The sequence below is a fragment of the Musa acuminata genome, chromosome BXJ2-1 (assembly GCF_036884655.1).
Source record: "Musa acuminata AAA Group cultivar baxijiao chromosome BXJ2-1, Cavendish_Baxijiao_AAA, whole genome shotgun sequence".
In the NCBI taxonomy this organism is placed as follows: domain Eukaryota; kingdom Viridiplantae; phylum Streptophyta; class Magnoliopsida; order Zingiberales; family Musaceae; genus Musa; species Musa acuminata.
Window position 1 is genome coordinate 24,796,756 of NC_088338.1, and position 21,535 is coordinate 24,818,290.

Here is a 21,535-nt window from a genome sequence, read left to right on the forward strand (position 1 = left end):
CGGATTGACTCGTAAAGGCACATGTACGCTTTGTTGTTCTGCGTGTGCTTCCGATATATGCTACTTATTGTTGAAACTGCCCTTTTGTACTCTGGTGTGTGGGATTGTCTGGACCTTTGCCAGAAATGGTAAAGGGTATGCGCTGATTTGCCCGCTTTGTGGGGTCCCGCTTTGTGGGATATTCTGGTATGCGCTTATTTGCCCGCTTTGTGGGGTCCCGCTTTGTGGGATATTGCTTAGAGCCTGCGATGCTCTGCCGGCCCCCTTTGACTTCACCTAGACGTGGGTGGATGGAGCTCCCAGACGTGGGAGACTTTTATCAGGTGGTCATTCAGAAATGGATGAATCACATTCTGACTGAGATCCCACTACACCTTCTGTATGTTTGATATGATATCCAGAGCTTTGGTTATGTGTTTCTGTACATGCTTTGGATAAGATTGATATGTTTGCAACGTCAAAGACGACGTTTGAGCTTCTGTACGATATTTGTTTCTGATATGCTCTGAAATGCTTCATTCACTGATGATTTTTGCTTCGAAATGTTCCATATGCCGTTGATATGCTCCGGAACATTTCATACGCCATTGATAAGCTCCGATATGTTTCCTTTGTTACTGATATGCTCCAATTACTCTGTGCTCCATTTGCTATGAACTGATATGTTCTAAAATGTCCTATCTGCCATTGATATGTTCCAATTACTCTATGCTCCATTCGTTATGGATCAAATATGTTTTGAATGACATGATACGTATGATTTGGTATCTAATGAGATGGTATCCTTGAGAATTCTTGTATTCTGCCTTGCATTATGATACCTTACTCGTTTGAAACCGTTCCTTTTGTTCTGAATATGCTTTGTCACTTGCTGAGCCGTTTTTGGCTCACTCCGTTGTTATATAAATCTTTCAGGTCAGCTTGTCACTCTTCGAGATGTTGATTTGGGCTGAGGTAGTGGATAGCTATTCAGAATTATGGGCAAGTCTGGGTGGTTATTATGATATTGTTGTATAAGTATGTTTTGTATGTAATGAAATGTTGTCGATGAATCAAAATGGATATACTGTGTAAAAGTGTTAGAAGATCTCTCTTATTTGGAATTTCGGAATGTTAAGTCTAATTTATGACGATATGAACTTGTGGTGAATAGTTGGAGTTCTGATTGTATAATTTATTTAGCTTGTGGATTTATAAATGTTGTTCGTGTTTGTCAAGTTGGCTTGGGTTGCCATAAATGTGAATTATCGAGTGATGTGATATATAATTTTAAAATGCACAGGTTTTATGGATGTGAATTTGATTGAATGTTTTTCAGTGTCCTCAAACGTTAGTTTGGATCCTGGATTGGTCTGTGATGAAAATTGTTTTAAAATCACGGATATATTTGAGGGGCGTGACAGGCTAGGGCTCGGAGAGGGCTTGCAATAGGGATTTCGTGAACATTCGAGAAAGCGACGACGGTTTCGTGACGGGCAAGAGGCTCCGGACGTTGATGCGCCGACCGCGACGTGCAAATTGGCGAGGGACGAAGCTCGCGAAATGGGTGCGATAATGGCAGCACTAAATCACCGGATCCCGTCAAAACACCGAAGTTAAGCGTGCTTGGGCCAAAGTAGTACTAGGATTGGTGACCCCCTGGGAAGTCCTCGGGTTGCACTCCTTTTTGCATCCTGGGATACGAAACATCTCCCGTAGAGCTCCGAGACAATTGTTTTGGGGCTGAAAATTTGCTGTGACCGCTACGCTGTCAGTATCGAGGGGCTCGGAGAGAGCTTTCCGGATTGGGGTCGCAATAGCGATTCCGAGATCGTTCTAGAAAGTGCCGATGGTTTCGACACGTGCTTGCCGTGATCGATACGCAGTCGTCGGGCTAGGGCTCGGAGAGAGCTTGCAATAAGAATTTCGTGAACGTTCGAGAAAGCGCCTACGGTTTCGTGACGGGCAAGAGGCTCCGGATGTTGATGCGCCGACTGCGACATGCACATAGGCGAGGGACGAAGCTCGCGAAACGGGTGCGATAATGGCAGCACTAAATCACCAGATCCCATCAAAACACCGAAGTTAAGCGTGCTTGGGCCAGAGTAGTACTACGATGGGTGACCCCCTGGGAAGTCATCATGTTGCACTCCTTTTTGCATCCCGGGATACGAAACATCTCCCGTAGAGCTCCGAGACGATTGTTTTGGGGCTGGAAATTTGCTGTGACCGCTACGCAGTCAGTATCGAGGGGCTCGGAGAGAGCTTTCCGGATTTGGGTCGCAATAGCGATTCCGAGATCGTTCTAGAAAGTGCCGATGATTTCGGCACGCGCTTGCCGTGACCGATACGCAGTCGTCGGGCTAGGGCTCGGAGAGAGCTTGCAATAGGGATTTCGTGAACGTTCGAGAAAGCGACGACAGTTTCGTGACGGGCAAGAGGCTCCGGACGTTGATGCGCCGACCGCGACGTGCACATAGGCGAGGGAAGAAGCTTGTGAAACGGGTGCGATAATGGCAGCACTAAATCACCGGATCCCATCAAAACACCGAAGTTAAGCGTGCTTGGGCCAGAGTAGTACTACGATGGGTGACCCCCTGGGAAGTCATCGTGTTGCACTCCTTTTTGCATCCCGGGATACGAAACATCTCCCGTAGAGCTCCGAGACGATTGTTTTGGGGCTGGAAATTTGCTGTGACCGCTACGCAGTCAGTATCGAGGGGCTCGGAGAGAGCTTTCCGGATTGGGGTCGCAATAGCAATTCCGAGATCGTTCTAGAAAGTGCCGATGGTTTCGGCACGCGCTTACCGTGACCGATACACAGTCGTCGGGCTAGGGCTCGGAGAGAGCTTGCAATAAGAATTTCGTGAACGTTCGAGAAAGCGCCTACGGTTTCGTGACGGGCAAGAGGCTCCGGATGTTGATGCGCCGACTGCGACATGCACATAGGCGAGGGACGAAGCTCGCGAAACGGGTGCGATAATGGCAGCACTAAATCACCAGATCCCATCAAAACACCGAAGTTAAGCGTGCTTGGGCCAGAGTAGTACTACGATGGGTGACCCCCTGGGAAGTCATCATGTTGCACTCCTTTTTGCATCCTGGGATACGAAACATCTCCCGTAGAGCTCCGAGACGATTGTTTTGGGGCTGGAAATTTGCTGTGACCGCTACGCAGTCAGTATCGAGGGGCTCGGAGAGAGCTTTCCGGATTTGGGTCGCAATAGCGATTCCGAGATCGTTCTAGAAAGTGCCGATGATTTCGGCACGCGCTTGCCGTGACCGATACGCAGTCGTCGGGCTAGGGCTCGGAGAGAGCTTGCAATAGGGATTTCGTGAACGTTCGAGAAAGCGACGACAGTTTCGTGACGGGCAAGAGGCTCCGGACGTTGATGCGCCGACCGCGACGTGCACATAGGCGAGGGACGAAGCTCGCGAAACGGGTGCGATAATGGCAGCACTAAATCACCGGATCCCATCAAAACACCGAAGTTAAGCGTGCTTGGGCCAGAGTAGTACTACGATGGGTGACCCCCTGGGAAGTCATCGTGTTGCACTCCTTTTTGCATCCCGGGATACGAAACATCTCCCGTAGAGCTCCGAGACGATTGTTTTGGGGCTGGAAATTTGCTGTGATCGCTACGCTATCAGTATCGAGGGGCTCGGAGAGAGCTTTCCGGATTGGGGTCACAATAGCGATTCCGAGATCGTTCTAGAAAGTGCCGATGGTTTCGGCACGTGCTTGCCATGACCGTTACGTAGTCGTCGGGCTAGGGCTCGGAGAGAGCTTGCAATAGGGATTTCGTGAACGTTCGAGAAAGCGCCGATGGTTTCCTAACGGGCAAGAGGCTCCGGACGTTGATACGCCTACCGCGATGTGCACATAGGCGAGGGACGAAGCATGCGAAATGGGTGCGAAAATGCCAGCACTAAATCACCGGATCCCATCAAAACAATGAAGTTAAGCTTGCTTGGGCCAGAGTAGTACTACGATGGGTGACCCCCTGGGAAGTCCTTGTGTTGCACTACTTTTTGCATCCCGGGATACGAAACATCTCCCGTAGAGATCCGAGACGATTGTTTTAGGGCTGGAAATTTGCTGTGACCGCTACGCAGTCAGTATCGAGGTGCTCAGAGAGAGCTTTCCGGATTGGGGTCACAATAGCGATTCCGAGATCGTTCTAGAACGTGCCGATGGTTTTGGCACGTGCTTACCGTGATCGATACGTAGTCATCGGGCTAGGGCTCGGAGAGAGCTTGCAATAGGAATTTCGTGAACGTTCGAGAAAGCGCCGACGGTTTCGTGACGGGCAAGAGGCTCCGGACGTTGATGCGCCGACCGCGACGTGCACATAGGCGAGGGACGAAGCTCGCGAAACGGGTGCGATAATGGCAGCACTAAATCACCGGATCCCATCAAAACACCGAAGTTAAGCGTGCTTGGGCCAGAGTAGTACTACGATGGGTGACCCCCTGGGAAGTCATCGTGTTGCACTCCTTTTTGCATCCCGGGATACGAAACATCTCCCGTAGAGCTCCGAGACGATTGTTTTGGGGCTGGAAATTTGCTGTGATCGCTACGCTATCAGTATCGAGGGGCTCGGAGAGAGCTTTCCGGATTGGGGTCACAATAGCGATTCCGAGATCGTTCTAGAAAGTGCCGATGGTTTCGGCACGTGCTTGCCATGACCGTTACGTAGTCGTCGGGCTAGGGCTCGGAGAGAGCTTGCAATAGGGATTTCGTGAACGTTCGAGAAAGCGCCGATGGTTTCCTAACGGGCAAGAGGCTCCGGACGTTGATACGCCTACCGCGATGTGCACATAGGCGAGGGACGAAGCATGCGAAATGGGTGCGAAAATGCCAGCACTAAATCACCGGATCCCATCAAAACAATGAAGTTAAGCTTGCTTGGGCCAGAGTAGTACTACGATGGGTGACCCCCTGGGAAGTCCTTGTGTTGCACTACTTTTTGCATCCCGGGATACGAAAGTGCCGATGGTTCTGAGATCGTTCTAGAAAGTGCCGATGGTTTCGGCACGCGCTTACCGTGACCGATACACAGTCGTGTTAGGATCGAGAGCACTAAGAGGGGGGGGGGGGTGAATTAGTGCAGTGGAAATCTTACAGCGATTAAAAACCAAAAGCTGCGTTCGTTCAAACAAAACTATTATGATGCAAAAACGAATTCTCAGTTTGTATCTAAGTGCAGTTTGCGTCTAAGCGTAGATTGCGTCTAGGCGCAGTTTGCGTCTAAACACAGTTTGCGTCTAAGCGTAGTTTGCGTCTAAGCGCAGTTTGCGTCTGAACGCAGATTGACGTCTAAACACAGTTTTACGTCTAGACGCAGATTTACGTTTAAACGCAGTTGTACGTCTAAACACAGTTTTATGTCTAAACTCAGTTTACGTCTTAAAACGTCTAAACACAGTTTGGACAGTTTTACGTCTAAACGCAAGTTTACGTCTAAACACAGATTTACGTTTAAACGCAGTTCTACGTCTAAACGCAGATTTACGTCCAAACTCGGTTTATGTCTAAACACAGTTTGAGCAGTTTTACGTCTAAATGCAATTTTACGTCTAGTTGCAGTTTCAAAGGGAGCTGAACTTTAGAAACTGGTTCGTAAGAGCGCAGAAGACAGTTTTGCAGAATCAAGGTGTAAACGTAAACTGCAATGTAAATATCGTACGAAAACACTGGTTTACGTCTGAAAATAGATTCGGACAGATCAGCACTTAAAGACTTGTTCGTGAAGGCGTAGAAGACAGTTTTGCAGAATGAAAACGTAAGCGTAAACTGTAATGTACGAAAACACCGATTTACGTCTGAATGCAGATTCGGAAAGAACAGCACTTAGAACTTGTTCATAAAAGCGCAGAGAGCAGTAGTAATGAAGGAGGTTTGCAGTAAGGATAAAGTGCACAAAAATAAACGCAAACCAGAGATTTAGAGTGGTTCGGTCAGTCTTGACCTACTCCACTTTTGGCTTCCTCCACCGACGAGGTCACCGACGTCAACTAGGGGCCTTCCTTCAATAGGCGAAGGCCAAACTGCCCTTTTACAGTTTCTCTCCTTTTGACAGGCTCAGGAGACAACCTTTACAGACCTTTCTCTCCTCACTTTACAACTGAAAACTTGAAGAACAGAAGGAGGAGACTTAAAGGCTTTACAACACTTTTGAGCTCTTAGAATCACAGAAAAGATCAAGATTTCGGTGTAGGTCTGTTTCTCTTCAGTGCTGAATGGGTGGGGAATTTATAGGCCCCAACCCAATTCAAATTTGGAGCTCAAAACAATCAAATCCCGGAATTCTGGGATCAGGCGATTGCACCTCTTGACTGGAGAGGTTGCACCGCCTGGCAGAGCTCGAAGACCGAGCTCAGGCGGTGCCACCTCTCTGCCAGGGAGGTTGCACCGCCCAGTCTTGCTCGAAGACTGAGCTCAGGCGGTGCCACCTCTCTGTCAGGGAGGTTGCACCGCCCAGTCTAGCTCGAAGACTGAGCTCAGGCGGTGCCACCTCCCGGCTGGAGAGGTTGCACCGCCCAGTCTCGCTGGAAGGCCTAGCCCAGGCGGTGCCACCTCCTGGCCTGGGCGGTTGCACCTCCTGGTGCAATCAGGGTCCGAATGGTTCATTCCATTCGGCCCAATTTCAGTCTTTCAGGGGCCCAATTGCCCCAAGATTAAGCCAATGGGATCACCTCCCATTTTCCAACTTAATCAACGTGCTAACTACGATTAAATCTAAGACAGTTTCTGCAGCTTTACTTCGGTGCGTCAATCGCTCCTTCCGGCGAGTTTCCGGCGAACTTCTGTCGATCATCCGATGAACCCTCGGTGATGCTCCTGCGGACTTCCGGCAAACTCCTGGACTTTGCGACGATCCACTTGGCAAGTTTCGACGAGCTTCGCTTGGCAAGCTTCTGGACTTCTCGGATCTGTTCTCGCAGAACCTCCGACGACCGTCCGAACTTCCGTCGAACTCTCGAACTCCCAACGTGATCATGAACTTGACTCCGGCGCAACTCCTGCTGCTTGTCTATCTTTCATCGTAGTTAATCCTGCACACTTATCTCAACACATAGATTAGATAACAAATGACAATTGACTTCATCATCAAAATTCGAGATTCAACAATCTCCCCCTTTTTGATGATGACAATCAATTGATAATGGAGTTATCCTTAACTCCCCCTGTCTATATGCCATCGTTGAGATAAGTCAACCTTGAATTCAAGACTTAAGAATTCAAGTGACGTATTGATAAGTTAGATCAGTTAAACTTATCAATACTCCCATCATGATACTCATCATGATATATCTCTTCAAAGATGATGTCAGGGCTTGACATACATCATCAAGTTTGTATGATTGTGTTTGTAACTATTCATCATGTAGATTGAACATTATCATATAAAGCTGTGAAACACTATTACATGATGCACACATTTGAAATATTCTAGCAAGTTTCTGCATTTTCTTCACATGATAAGATATCAACTCAGGGCATAATGCAAACTTTAGCACATGTTCATATATCTCTTGGTGATGCAAGGATGGCATAATCATAGCAGTGTTTATAGCATCATTCATAGTATTTCTAATCATGGCAGTGTTTATCAATTCATATATATCTCCCCCTTTGTCATCAACAAAAAGCATAGTAATCATGATACCAGAAAATAATAATAGCAAGCTTATAGAGGAATTTTATAGATTGCTTTAAATACTTCTTCCCCTTTGCGTTATAATCCATTGTCTATGTAAAGATTTTGCAGGATGGAATTCATACACATGAATCACTTCATCAAATCTATTTCAGAAACTCATTTTTTTATGAAAGTGTACGAGAAAATCTGTTTCATAAATAAGATGCATTCGGACAAGATTTTGTTGCAGATTTTCACATATAATCATGGAAATCAAGTGATTTGATCATACAATATAGTCCGAAAAAAAATGATTTTAACAAATTTATCTGTTCGGACACATCATCATTCTTCGAATGAAATCAAAGCACAAGGTTTTCAAAACTTTTAGTTTCAAAGCACAACATTCTTAATTTGAACACATCACATACCAAACAATAATGATACCATAAAAATCTGAGATAACTTTTACCACAAGGCGCAAGATATATGTTTACCACGATAGATGTTTACAGCCAGTACATCAGAAGTGAGTAACATAAGAGGTTTACAACAACAACAGGTGTTCAACAAGTTCATTGATGAGGTGGAAAATTAAAGGTTTACCACGATAGATGTTTACAGCCAGTACATCAGAAGTGAGTAACATAAGAGGTTTACCACGATAGATGTTTACAGCCAGTACATCAGAAGTGCCTAAACAAGGAGTCAAATTGACTATGAATTTGCTGCAGCTCAGATAGGATTTGATCTTGTCTTTGTTCAATCCGTTCTTGTCTCTGTTCGAATCGATCCATTCGAATCCCAATTTCTTCGATGGATGTATGAGTTTGCTCAACTGGATGTGTTTCCTCAAAGGGAAGGTGTTAGAACCCTTGCAGATTCTAAACTTGGGGTTGATCTCTTTAGGGGATCGGCCTCCTTGGAACTCTATAGGGGTTCCTCCCTCCAAGTTGCTGCTCAAAGGCTGCAGAAAAGATTCATCTATTGCTTGAGAAAAGAGGAGGAATACATGGCTATTTATAGGGCTTCTAAACCCTAACTCCTAATAGGACTCCTACTTAAGACTCTTACTTCTAACCAACTCCTAATATGACTCCTACTCAAGACTCCTATTCCCTTACAACTCCTAATTCTTCTCTAAGAAAAAACCTCCTACATGAATGTCCCTCTCAATTAGGACTCTCCTAACTAGAGTCCTAACATAATGTCCCTCTCAATTAGGACTCTTATAGCTAGAGTCCTAACAGAATGTCCCTCTCAATTAGGACTCTCATAGCTAAAGTCCTAACAGTTTTACATGAATGTCCCTCTCAATTAGGACTCTCCTAGCTAGAGTCCTAACAAACCCGCCCTCTTCAAATCAGCCTTGTCCTCGAGGCTGACGATTCATGAATTTTGGGAATTTGATCCCCAAGTCATCATAGTTCTCCAAAGTGGCATCTTCTGTTAGTAGGTTTGCCCACTGTATTAGCAATTCAGTAGTGGATCATCGTCGTCGAGTCATAATCCGTCGATCAATAATGGCACTTGGCTGAGTCTGAAGTCCTCCTTGGGTAGTCATATTTGGTGGGTGGCTTTGGGCTATCTCCAAGCACCTATTTACAACTTCTGTCTGGCCGTCGGTTTGTGAGTGATATGCCATACTCCTTTTCAATTTAGTACTCTTATAGTGTAATTCTTTTGTGTCCCAATTGTAATGAGCTACGGAGCTTGGTGCTTCCTCCAATTTTTTTATAATCTTACTAGTCTCTGAATCTTCCTGCCATTCCATCTTAATATCCTCAAGGAAGTCGCTGGTCGGAAGTGAAATGGCCAAAACTTCAGCTTGCTCGGGTAGCTGCGAAAGCGCATCTGCAAGAACATTCTCTTTCCCCTTTTTGTAAGTTATTTCATAATCAAGTCCAAGAAGTTTTGTTACCCAGTTTTGCTGCTCCGGGGATGATATCTTTCGCTCCAAAAAGTACTTGAGGCTTTTATGGTCAGTTTTAATTTGAAATCGTCGACTAATCAAGTAGGGTCTCCACCTCGTTGTTGCGCGCACAATGGCGAGCATCTCCTTATCATATGTTGACTTATTTTGATGGGAGGGAGATAATGCCTTGCTAGTGTATGCGAGTGGTCGATCATCTTGCATGAGAATTGCTCCAATTCCGACTCCAGATGCGTCGGCCTCAATAATGAAGGGTCGGTTGAAATCTGGTAGTGTTAGCACCGGCGTCGTCATCATGGCTGCCTTAAGTTTGTCGAAGGCAACGGAGGCTCTGTCCGACCATTGGAAGACATCTTTTTTCAGAAAGGAAGTAAGTGGTGCACTGATCTCTTCATAGTTTTTCACGAACTTGCAGTAGTAGCCTGTTAAACCCAGAAAGCCATGTAGCAATTTTATGTTCCTCGGGGTCAGCCAATTTTGCATTGCTCCAATTTTGAAGGGGTCTACTGCCACACCTTCCTCTGATATGATATGCCCAAGATATTCCACCTTCTTTTGAAGAAAGCAAAAATTCATAGTGGTTATTGTGTGTTCAAAAGGTGGTTTTCGATATGTCTTCTTCGCATACTCGTATTTGATGATACCCGGATCGAAGGTCCAGCTTTGTGAAGATTTGTGCTCCCTTTCATCTTGCAACTCATCTACTACTGGAATAGGGTATTTATCCTTGATGGTTATGTCATTAAGAGTTCGGTAATCAACACATAATCGCCATATTCCATCCTTCTTTCGTATGAGGAGCACCAGTGAAGAGTAGGGGCTACAACATGGCCGAATAACTCCTGTTTTGAGCATCTCTTTTACAATCCTTTCTATTTCATCCTTCTAGAGATGTGGATACTGATATGGCTGAGCATTTGCTGGAGATTGGCCTGGAAGAATCGTTATACAATGATCATGCCGACGGGTAAGAGGTAGGTTGCGTAGTTCGTCAAATATATCTGAAAATTCAGCAAGCAAAGGAAGTAGATTTGGATCTTCCAATTTTGTTGGCTCTCCCTTAGTTTGCTGCTCAAGTTGTACCAAAAAGCCACTGCATGCTTTATGCAAAACCTTCTTCATTTGTTGTGTGCAAATCATCGTTACATTGCCCCCACGTTTCCGGTGCAGTATCACCTGTTTCTCCTTACTGTAAAATTTCATAATTAGTTTCATAAAATTCCAAGAAAAATCACCTAATGTTGTCAACCATTTAATTCTGAGCATGGCCTCATGATCATCAAGAGGGAGAAGGAAGAAATCTGCAATTATCTCTTGGTCCTGTGGCAATAGTTTCTCCTGCGGGCGCCTACGATCACACTTCAAAATCCATCTGTCGGTGACCTTAACATCAAACCTGCAACGATTCTCGATAGGTAATGCCATTCGGATAGCAACCTTACTGTTTAGGATATTATTAGTGCTGCCCGTGTCGATGAAAACAGTGATCAATTGTTGTTTGAGAAGGCCTCCAACTTTCATCATTTGCGGATTTGAGTAGCCGCCTAGTGCATGTACCGTAACTTCGGTTGGTTGTGGCTCTTCTTCTGCATCTTCTTCTTTATGTTCAATGCTCTCTTCTGGATGTTCAATGACCTCTTCTTCTACTGGTTTAATGATAAAAAGTCTCCCTTTACTACAGCGATGCTCATGGCTCCACGGCTCGTCGCAATGCCAACATAACCCCTTCGCAGATCGCTCCTGAAGCTCTTCTCTTGTCAACCTTTTTGGTGTAGGGACTCGGTCAACAGTAGGGGGGGCTAAGGGCTTCAATATTACTGGTTGAGGAGTGACCCTAGTCCTTCGAGCTTCATGGTTCAATTGCTCCTCTTGATGTCGTGCGAAAGAGATGGCTGCCATAAGCGTGTACGGTTGTCGCACTTTAACTTTGTTAGGATCGGAGCGGCACTAAGAGGGGGGGGTGAATTAGTGCAGCGGATTAAAACTTCGATTTTAATAAAATCTTTCGTACGTTAAGAACGAAACTTGAGAAATTTAATTTGAAGGTGTATTCTTAAAGTTGCGCAGCAAGAGTAATAAGGAACTAAAGCAGTAAGAAGATTTGCAGTAATGTAAATGACAATAATAAAAAGCAAACCAGAGATTACGCCGATTTTTAGAGTGGTTCGGTCAAATGACCTACTCCACTTGCGAGGCCCCTCTTCGATGAGGCTCCCACCTTCCACTAGCAAGTCTCTTGAAATGGAAGGGTAAACACCCCTCTTACAACTCTTTACAAGCAGTTCACTCTCTTACAAATTTTTAGCAAGAATGAAGGAGGTGAACACTAGCAAATTGAAAACAAGACAAGCTAACACTTTTCTAAGGCCTTTCTCTCAAACACTTGCTGCTCCAAAAAGTTGTTCTCTCAGCTGAGATTTGAGGGGTATTTATAGGCCTCAAGTGGATTCAAATTTGGGCTTCAAAATTTGAATTCTCTTTGGGTTCCCGCTGTTGGAGGTGCCACCGCCCAGCCAAGCGGTGCCACCGCCCAGCCAGGAGGTGTCACCGCCCAGCTAGGCGGTGCCACCGCCTACAGTGTTTTCAGCCCAACTACAGTGTTTTCAGCCACTAGTTGGGCTTCAATCTTGGCTCTCTAGTTCGCTGGTTTAGCTTAATTTTTAGCCTAAACCAACTCTGACTTTGGGCCCAGTTGGCCCCTAACCAGGATATAGGATTATCTCTTAATCCTAATCCTAATTACAAGTGGACTACATAACCAAAACACATCCTAAGCAAATTTTCAACCGCGAACGTCGAGTCTTGTTCCGGCGAGCTTTCCGACGAACTTCTTCCGACGGACTCCCTGCAAGCTCCCAATCTTTGTGATGACTTTTAACGAGTAGCCGAGCCTTCTCGGTGATCTCCGCGAGCCTCCGACGATTTCTTCGGCGAACTTCCGACACGTTCCCGATTTCTTCTCGGATGGTTCCGGCAGCATCTCCGATGATTCTTTGGTCTCTTAAACGTCCATCAAGCTCGACTCCGGTATCCTTGCTTTATGTTTTCTGGTTATCGTAGTTAATCCTGCACACACAAGCAAACACTCTACTCCGATCTAGACAATTATTATTACGCAAATTGACATTCTGTTGCCCGACACGTCATTGGTTGGCGCTTCGTCCGATTCTTCGGTGCATCATCCTCTCTTGCGGCTTGTTGCCCAATCGGCGGTTGACCTCCGCAACCCCGATATCCTTGGCGCAATTTCGCTCTCCTTGGCCCGATGCCCGACGCCCGAAGCCTTCTGCCATCCAATATCCTGACGTGATCTCCTCCGACGCAACGTCAATTCCTCCTGCGTTAATTGTCTAATCCTGATCGAGTAGACCTGTATCACTCAAAATGTAGTCAAACATTTAAACACAATCAATTAGTTGTCATCATCAAAATCCGAGATTCAACAATCTCCCCCTTTTTGATGATGACAACTAATTGATGACTAACGGAGTTAACCTTAACTCCCCGGAGTTTAACTAAACTCCCCCTATCAATATGCCATTGATAGAACACTTGGATTATCCCAAATCCAAGTAACATTCATCACATGTTATGAAAAACATTTAAACTATCATGCAAATATATAAAATATTTAATTCAATGCATGAAGTCATCAATATACTTCTCCCCCTATGTCATCAACAAAAAGGAGAAGTAGCTCTAGCTATTTTAAAAGATATGCAAGTTTTTGCAACATAAAGCTAGATTTTCATCACAACATATAAGCACAAAAGTATAGCAAGATTCTTAAGTTCAATCATGGCAATTCAATACTTGCTTCTTGTGCACGATTGCACTTTGCTTTTCTTTGCAATGTGCATGTTGCAAGTCTTGCTTCTTGAGATGGGCAAGATAATGATGTTCAAGAAGACAACTTTTGCTTCTTGAAATAAGCAAGTTAGCAATCTTTGCTACTTAAGATAGGCAAGCAAGCAATCAAGTTTTTTGCATATTCTTGACTTGTGCAAGCAAGCTATCTCCCCCTTTGTCATTGTCAAAAAGAAGGGAAGACCCATTACATCAATTATGACAAAGGTAAGTATCAATCTTAATTGTGCATCATCATATTTTCAAATTAGAATATGCACATTTTCAAAAACCTTATATTCATTCATGCATGATATTGAATAAATCGATCAACATTATAAGGATATCATACATGATACTAAAATTTTTAACTATTTGTCAACATTTTGATCATGATACCAAATATTCATCATTTAGAGTATTCATGATACAAAACATTAAATCAATATTTATAATACATCATTTTAGCGACAACTCATAGTATTTTAAATCATGATTTACATCATATGTAATACATCACATCATAATTAGAAAGCACAAGTATTGCATATATCATTGCAAATCATAAATGTTTCATATCATGATGGTATCAATTTGTCAAATTATATCCTACCAAAAACTTATCCCCATTTGTATTTCATGCATAATTTCACTTCATCACATTAGGAGTATCAAGAGGAATTAATTGGGTGATGAGATTAATATTTCACGAATACATGGAATTGTATAAAAAATCATATCATAAGTGTTTCATACATTCATATCATCACATGAAGGAATATAAACAAAAATTAGTGATGAGATCTTTTATCATGAATACAATAAAATTCATATAGCATATCATGGTTTATTAGAATTAGTCTTCCTTTTGGTGAATAGCAAAAAGAGTGGTAGGAGAGCAAGATCTCAATTCATGCATATCAAATATTCAATCATCAAAATCATGAACCATCTAGAAAATTCTCCTCTTTAAATATTCAAAGAGAGAATCATGATGAACATTCTTGGTTTACATAAAGTTTCAATACATAATTGTCAAGATTATGAATACTAAAAGATTATGAAACATTTCGACAAATCTCCTTTTAAATAGAAAAGAAAATGTTGATTCATAAAGGATTTCATGTTATGAATTTCAAGAGATCAAGATCATGATTTCAATAAAAAATTATTCAAATTTAAATCATCAAAATCATTATCAAAATCCAAGAGATTCACAAAAATGATACAAATGGATTCATCAAAATCAATAAGATTGAGCAAAATAATTTTCAAGAATGTTATCCTCTTTTCGATTATTTCAAAACATATGATTTTGTTTTATTTATACCAAATAAAAACATTTATCATGTTTAAAACCGAAAGAGTAAGATTTATTACAACAAAAATCAATAAGGTACTTTCATTATGGTAAAAATCAATGATCCATAAATCGTAAAAGATTCATCATCCATAATTTCGAAATTTATTAAGCATGATCATTAAGCATAACACTAAAACATGGTTTCAAAATGTTTAATATTTTCATGCATATCAAATATTTTCAAATTCGAACATGCAAAATTTCAAAACTATATCTTCCATTTTTCATACATAACTCAATCATCATTATGAGCATATTATACATGATATTCAAGTCATAAATTATCAAGATGTCAAGTAGAGTAGGTTAATTTGAATGTATCATTTTTAGTGAATACCAAGAAGAATCACATCATGAAAGAATTTTGATTCATGGAAAAATTTCATGTATCGAATATCGAGAAATCAAGATGAAAATATATATGTAAAAATATTACAAGTTGTATTCAAGAGAAAAATCATCATTTGTTTTCAACTCATTCAATTTTGTCAAATCAATATCATGATTTTGATATAACTCATTTCTAATTCAAATCATCAAACCAAAATCATTTTCAAGGGATTCATATAAATCAACAAGATAGAGAAAAATAATTTTCAAGAACAACGCTTTTCTCTTTTTAGTTATTTAAATTCATGTCATTTATGCTAGATAAAAATGTGCATCAACATTTAGGATCAAAAAATGAATTTTATCATAAAAACCATCAAGACCAATAAATCATAAAAATCATCATGTATAACTTTACCATCTCATGCATAAAATCATCAAATCATAGCATCAAAACTTTCAATGGTTTCATTACAACATCAAGTAAGGTTTTATTAAACATAATTTTGAATGATTCTTATAGATATTTAAAATTTCTTTAGTTTTACTTTATATGATTGACTTTATATTAGCATGCTTCAAATTTTTGTTCTTATGTCAAAACTATACATCATGTTTGAAAACCAAAGATAAGGTTAATAAAAAAATCATCAAGCCTTCCATTCAAAAGTCATGCATCGTCATTGAAAATCAATATGGAAATCGTCAAAATACAAATTCTTGCTTCTCAAGCACATATATAAGATTAATCTTACTAGGTGTATAAACATTAGATTTATATTTAACATTTTACTGCATTAACATAACACATGTAATTTTCAAGAAAATTAATCCTAAACTAAATTAAAAATAACTCAAGAAAGTATTATGTAATATCGAAATAAATTAGTGGGATTTTGATTACCTCATTGTTGAAAGAGGGTGAGGCATAGTTTGCCACCTCGCCTTTCTTGATTTTCTCCTCGTCTTCGGAAGAGCTCAATTCATCCCAACTTTTGTTCTTCTTGCGTTCAAAGCAAGTAGTTCCATTCTTTTTGCTTTTTAATTTTTGTTTCATTTGTAGTTTAAGTTCACCATCACTTGAACTTATGCTCGAGTGGTCTTCATGTGTTCTATGTCCCAAATCCTTCCTATCATTTGGAAGGTTGTTCTCGAGTTTCTTTTTTGTCACATTGTTCATTTCGTAGGTCATTAGAGACCCAATAAGTTCTTCGAGAGGGAATGTTTTAAGGTTCTTGGCCTCTTGAATGGCCGTAACTTTTGGATCCCAACTTTTTGGAAGGGATCTTAAGATTTTAGTGACTAGTTCAAAATTAGAAAAACTTTTACCAAGAGCTTTGAGTCCATTGATGACATCCGTGAATCGGGTGTACATGTCTCCGATGGACTCACTTGGTTTCATCCGGAAAAGTTCGTAAGAATGCACAAGAATATTGATTTTGGACTCTTTCACTCGGCTAGTGCCTTCATGAGTGACCTCTAGAGTTCTCCAAATATCAAAAGCCGAGTCACACATCGAAACACGATTAAATTCATTTTTGTCAAGTGCACAATATAAGGCATTCATAGCCTTTGCATTTAGAGAAAACATCTTCTTCTCCAAATCATTCCAATGGTTCATTGGGAGAGAAGACATTTCAAATCCATTTTCGACTATATGCCATAAATTCAAATCCAAAGAAAGTAAGAAAACTCTCATTCGAGTTTTCCAATAAGTGTAGTCCGTCCCATTGAAAAAGGGAGGACAAATGAGAGAGTGACCCTCTTGAAAGCCGTAAAGAGCCATTTTTATTTGGGTGTTAAACCAAGATAGAAAAACCTGGCTCTGATACCAATTGTTAGGATCGGAGCGGCACTAAGAGGGGGGGGTGAATTAGTGCAGCGGATTAAAACTTCGATTTTAATAAAATCTTTCGTACGTTAAGAACGAAACTTGAGAAATTTAATTTGAAGGTGTATTCTTAAAGTTGCGCAGCAAGAGTAATAAGGAACTAAAGCAGTAAGAAGATTTGCAGTAATGTAAATGACAATAATAAAAAGCAAACCAGAGATTACGCCGATTTTTAGAGTGGTTCGGTCAAATGACCTACTCCACTTGCGAGGCCCCTCTTCGATGAGGCTCCCACCTTCCACTAGCAAGTCTCTTGAAATGGAAGGGTAAACACCCCTCTTACAACTCTTTACAAGCAGTTCACTCTCTTACAAATTTTTAGCAAGAATGAAGGAGGTGAACACTAGCAAATTGAAAACAAGACAAGCTAACACTTTTCTAAGACCTTTCTCTCAAACACTTGCTGCTCCAAAAAGTTGTTCTCTCAGCTGAGATTTGAGGGGTATTTATAGGCCTCAAGTGGATTCAAATTTGGGCTTCAAAATTTGAATTCTCTTTGGGTTCCCACTGTTGGAGGTGCCACCGCCCAGCCAAGCGGTGCCACCGCCCAGCGCTCGGGTGCTGGGCGGTGCCACCGCCTACAGTGTTTTCAGCCCAACTACAGTGTTTTCAGCCACTAGTTGGGCTTCAATCTTGGCTCTCTAGTTCGCTGGTTTAGCTTAATTTTTAGCCTAAACCAACTCTGACTTTGGGCCCAGTTGGCCCCTAACCAGGATATAGGATTATCTCTTAATCCTAATCCTAATTACAAGTGGACTACATAACCAAAACACATCCTAAGCAAATTTTCAACCGCGAACGTCAAGTCTTGTTCCGGCGAGCTTTCCGACGAACTTCTTCCGACGGACTCCCTGCAAGCTCCCAATCTTTGTGATGACTTTTAACGAGTAGCCGAGCCTTCTCGGTGATCTCCGCGAGCCTCCGACGATTTCTTCGGCGAACTTCCGACACGTTCCCGATTTCTTCTCGGATGGTTCCGGCAGCATCTCCGATGATTCTTCGGTCTCTTAAACGTCCATCAAGCTCGACTCCGGTATCCTTGCTTTATGTTTTCTGGTTATCGTAGTTAATCCTGCACACACAAGCAAACACTCTACTCCGATCTAGACAATTATTATTACGCAAATTGACATTCTGTTGCCCGACACGTCATTGGTTGGCGCTTCGTCCGATTCTTCGGTGCATCATCCTCTCTTGCGGCTTGTTGCCCAATCGGCGGTTGACCTCCGCAACCCCGATATCCTTGGCGCAATTTCGCTCTCCTTGGCCCGATGCCTGACGCCCGAAGCCTTCTGCCATCCAATATCCTGACGTGATCTCCTCCGACGCAACGTCAATTCCTCCTGCGTTAATTGTCTAATCCTGATCGAGTAGACCTGTATCACTCAAAATGTAGTCAAACATTTAAACACAATCAATTAGTTTCATCATCAAAATCCGAGATTCAACAAACTTCTCCTCGGATCTCCGGCTTCAAGCCCTCAATAAAGGTCCTCAATAGCTGTTTTTAAGACCAATCAAGAGTTTGATTAGATAACCTTTCAAACCTGGTTTGGTACTCCTGAATGGTGGAGGTTTGTCGGATCTTTGCTAGTTGTCCGTCAATATTCTCGTAATCGGTTGGTCTGAAGCGGATCAGCAGTCCTTCTTTGAATTGTCGCCATGAAAGGACTCCATAAGTATGTTCAAACCAATCAAACCACTGTATAGCATCCCCTTCAAGATGTATAGCTGCAATTTTCACCATAGATGCATCCGCGGTTTTGTGGTACCGAAAATATCGCTCCGCGTGCAAGATCCAACCAATCGGGTCTCCTTCTTCCCATCTAGGGAAGTCCACCCTTATGCGTGGATAGTTGGGATCGATCATAGAGCCTCCCCTCCCTTGGAACTCATCTCTTCGGGCCTGGTGCGATTGGGCAAAGCTCTCTCCGTGATATGATTTTTTCGGGCTTAGTAGTCGGCCCAATCTGAGTTCGGTAAAGAGCGTCTGAATCTTATCCTCCATTCGCGCCTCCAAGGCTTCGAATTTAGCATCGATTGCCTCCTTAGATGCCATAGTATATACCTCCAAATCTATGATGTTAAGATCTCTCTTTTGTTGTCAGGTTAAAGGCATGTATAGGTTGAGAGAAGTGATGGTCGAAAGGGTTGGTGGATCGGTGGATGTAGGCTACGATTTAGGCTTGTTTTGTGGCTGTTTTGGGTGCAGTTTGAGGGTGTGGTTTGGTAGAGTTTTAGGGCTGTGGATGAAAGTTTTGGATCTGTGGTAGATGGCAGCAAAGGTTTGAGAGAAATCAGTGGAAGTTGCAGCAAGTATGTGCTGTCTTGTAAGAGCAGAATTGTCGTCGAAGAAACAGCGATTTCTCGACGTAATTTCCACCAAAAACTTGAGAGAATTGAGGAGGGAATTGATAACAAAATCACAGTTTATATGACAGCAAGGATGACTAATTTAATCAAGAAAATTTCGGCAGTATAACGGCAAGGAAATTGGTGCAAGTTGTGATAGCAGAATTCTCGTCGAAAAATTTCAGCAGTTTACGATGAAAATTTATAGCGACACAAAAATCAGTTTTAGAGATGAATTTCTTAATAGATCAATCTTAGATGGAAGCCAAGATGATCTATGAAGTGTATAAGAAATTTCATTCAAAAAAGATTGCAAATAGATGGGTTAAGGCAACGATATGCAGCTGAAATTTTCTGCAGCATAGATTTTCAAGTGCAGCAGATTGGACATAAAAGATCAGTAGTTTATATTGAGAATTTTTCGATGAAACCAAAGGGAAATCTACTGTTAGGAAGTGTCAAAGATGTCATAAAAATTTTGTAGAAATTTGGATAAAAAAACACAGTAGCAAGATCAAACAGATGGTGCTATGCGGCTTGAATTCTGCAATTCAAGTGCAGCAGATTGGACATAAAAGATCAGTAGTTTATATTGAGAATTTTTTGATGAAACCAAAGGGAAGTCCACTGTTAGGAAGTGTCAAAGATGTCATAAAAATTTCGTAGAAATTTGGATAGAAAAAGCACAGTAGCAAGATCAAACAGATGGTGCTATGCGGTTGGAATTCTGCAATGTATCTTTCGTCGTAGAGATGAAAACTTTGTGACGAAAAGTTTATGCAGCAATATAGGAACGATTTTTTTTTTTTTTTTTATTTTCGAATAAGGATAACTAAATTGCAGTAGCAGTAAGGTAGGAAACCAGAACCTGTTGCAATTCACGGGGAGATCAAAGGATGATCCGCGGTGGTGGAGAGATGATGGCGGAATTCGGTGACGATCTTTTAAGCAATTGTGGGAATTGCTTTGGATGGTTGTAGAGGGTTGATGGATGGCTGTGGAAGGGCAGCGAGACACCAAGAACGCTGCTCTGATACTAGGTGTTAGAACCCTTGCAGATTCTAAACTTGGGGTTGATCTCTTTAGGGGATCGGCCTCCTTGGAACTCTATAGGGGTTCCTCCCTCCAAGTTGCTGCTCAAAGGCTGCAGAAAAGATTCATCTATTGCTTGAAAAAAGAGGAGGAATACATGGCTATTTATAGGGCTTCTAAACCCTAACTCCTAATAGGACTCCTACTTACGACTCTTACTTCTAACCAACTCCTAATATGACTCCTACTCAAGACTCCTATTCCCTTACAACTCCTAATTCTTCTCTAAGAAAAAACCTCCTACATGAATATCCCTCTCAATTAGGACTCTCCTAACTAGAGTCCTAACAGAATGTCCCTCTCAATTAGGACTCTCATAGCTAGAGTCCTAACAGAATGTCCCTCTCAATTAGGACTCTCCTAGCTAAAGTCCTAACAGTTTTACATGAATGTCCCTCTCAATTAGGACTCTCCTAGCTAGAGTTCTAATAGAAGGGTCGGAGGAGATTGGGTACCCCTAAATACTGGTGTTTCCGGTTCTGGTTCAGGTTGAGGGTGATCAGTCCTTCTAGGGATTCTAACCCAGTTACCGTTTCTATAGTAACATCTTAGTCGGTGAAGTAGATTTTTGTTTATTATGCTGAATCGATCTACTTTCATTACTTCTTCTTCTGGTGGTATTAGAATGTCATAAGCTTTCATTATTCTTGTGATTATACCACCATATGGGAGCATCATATCTTTCTTAGATAATTCTAACATATTTTGTTGAATAAGATAGCCAAGACAGATGTCATGTCCCTTCATGATTGAGTACATAGTTCCTAATTCTAATTGACTTATTTCATCATGATGGTATTGTTTAGGAAGAATTATACTAGTCATGATATAATGAAGTATCTTAGTGTTCAAAGGCAATAGATGTTCACAACTTTTAGGAACTAATGCTATGTTAGGATTGTCAAAGATTGTTCCTAAGGCTTCAACATAGGATGTTCCAATACTCTCATCATCCCATGATCCTCTAAAGTAGAGTCCTATGCTTTTTATGGGAATGCCTATTATATCACAAATGAACCTATCAGTGATTGTGATGTGTTGTCCTAAAAGATAAGTGGATATCCTTCCTTCATCATCTATTTGTATGTTATTGTAAAATAATC

The 21,535-nt window shown here is 41.9% G+C and overlaps 8 pseudogenes; all 8 read left to right on the plus strand.

Moving 5' to 3' along the window:
- The first annotated feature begins 1,544 nt into the window (after positions 1-1,544).
- On the plus strand, positions 1,545-1,663 carry LOC135604352 (5S ribosomal RNA; annotated as a pseudogene).
- A 350-nt stretch (positions 1,664-2,013) lies between these two features.
- On the plus strand, positions 2,014-2,132 carry LOC135604336 (5S ribosomal RNA; annotated as a pseudogene).
- Positions 2,133-2,482: 350 nt separating this feature from the next.
- Positions 2,483-2,601, plus strand: LOC135602941 (5S ribosomal RNA; annotated as a pseudogene).
- Positions 2,602-2,951: 350 nt separating this feature from the next.
- On the plus strand, positions 2,952-3,070 carry LOC135604337 (5S ribosomal RNA; annotated as a pseudogene).
- Positions 3,071-3,420: 350 nt separating this feature from the next.
- LOC135602942 (5S ribosomal RNA) lies at positions 3,421-3,539 on the plus strand (annotated as a pseudogene).
- A 350-nt stretch (positions 3,540-3,889) lies between these two features.
- Positions 3,890-4,008, plus strand: LOC135604513 (5S ribosomal RNA; annotated as a pseudogene).
- A 350-nt stretch (positions 4,009-4,358) lies between these two features.
- Positions 4,359-4,477, plus strand: LOC135602943 (5S ribosomal RNA; annotated as a pseudogene).
- Positions 4,478-4,827: 350 nt separating this feature from the next.
- Positions 4,828-4,946, plus strand: LOC135604515 (5S ribosomal RNA; annotated as a pseudogene).
- Positions 4,947-21,535: the final 16,589 nt, after the last annotated feature.